We start from the raw sequence: 1,599 nt of genomic DNA, 5'->3' as shown, positions 1-1,599 counted from the left end.
AAAATTCCGGCCATTTTTTCTGTTCTGTAAGACAGTCCTTCAAATTCTGTTTGCGTAATTGTTCTGATTTCCCCATCTGTGCTTATAGAGTGCTCTCTTTCCAAACAACAAGAATGCTTTTATGATTAATGGTGTTTTTGCGAGCGTGCACAGGCTTTTAGAACGTTTGCGTATGTTGAAAGCAGGAAGGGTAACACGTGATGGACGGGCTGCCCCGTTATTCGGCGCTATTTTCGTAAACAGGTTCTGTTAGGGCAAGAATGTCCGTGCATACAAGCCGAGACATCACGAAAACCCCTACAAAAGTGCACGTTAAGTATTTCTGGGACACTATGCAATTCGCGAGAGTTCCAGAATTGCAGCCATCAAGAGGAGACATTACCTGTACATCGATCGGTGTCAGACTGTAGCAGCAATCGTAATATTTAATTGTAGTTATACTGGTAAATATGTTCCTGGATTTCAATATTCTTGTGAGTCTTGTATGTATTCGATGATCTGTAGATAACTTTTGCGGTGTTTAATTGTCAGTGAAATTTAGCGATCTATGCAAAATAATTTTACCACTGAAAGTCTCGTCTACAGAAAACAATGGCGAAAGGATCGCCAGGAACAATGCACCCTGTGCTATTCTGGGAAGCATTGGAACATTCTTGGTGCTGGACCATACCACATCACGCGTCATCGCGTATGGGACCAGCGCGAGCACGGATTGGAGCTCTGTGACGTAAGTATAACACTCGAAGAATTCTAACAGTATACACGAAAATAGACCCAACTTTCCCCTGCAGTGGTGTGATAGCAATGGCTCGCGCTGGCTTGCCTCCTTCAGTGGCTCGCGGCAGCGGCTGCTTTGGGGGCGGCGGCGGCATTGGGCGTCAAGTGGTGAGATGTGTTTTTTTATTAGCAGTCTCTTGTTTAAACTATATTCCCTCAATTTCACCAACCAATAGGATGCTGCGAATTAAGAAACACTACCCCATACGTGTGAAGAATACCGATTTAATTAATTTGCATAAATGTTTTATATCAGTGTGGTACTAGCGGTACAGTAGTTAATGGGAGAGGGTGTGTGAGTGGGTGACATCGAGCAGAACAGCAGGGTATGTGCAGAACACTATGTTAATTTGCATAATTTTTATGTAAAACGCAGTACAGTAGTTTAAGAGGGTGGGTGACAAAGGAGAATGCGTCAGAAATGCCTTTGAAAAGCATGTGAAATTCGTAACTTGTACCAGAAAATGGTGAGAGGACATAACTGATTACTTAATTTGGTACCAAAGGCGATGCAATAGTTTAAGGGAATGAGGGTGACATTGAAAACCACTTAACAGAACAATAGGTTATGTGCTGACAAGGGCCCAAACATTAGGTTAAGACACCCAAAGTACAATTCTGAACATTAGGTTATGCAACATGTTTGCCCCATGCAGCTGCTTCTTGCAAGACCTACATGTTTCCAAACAGCAGAGAATGATGAGCAAGAGAAATCCTAGGAAGAGGTGGTGGTCGGATGACTTAAGTTTGTGGAGGCGCCCTTTTTCCCGCCATTTTCTTAGGTTAGTAGAGGTAGCATTGTCCTGATGGAATTTGAACTTC

This window comes from Schistocerca serialis, chromosome 1 (genome assembly GCF_023864345.2).
Source record: "Schistocerca serialis cubense isolate TAMUIC-IGC-003099 chromosome 1, iqSchSeri2.2, whole genome shotgun sequence".
NCBI classification, from domain to species: domain Eukaryota; kingdom Metazoa; phylum Arthropoda; class Insecta; order Orthoptera; family Acrididae; genus Schistocerca; species Schistocerca serialis.
The sequence above is the reverse complement of the archived record's forward strand: the minus strand, read 5'-3'. Positions refer to the sequence as shown.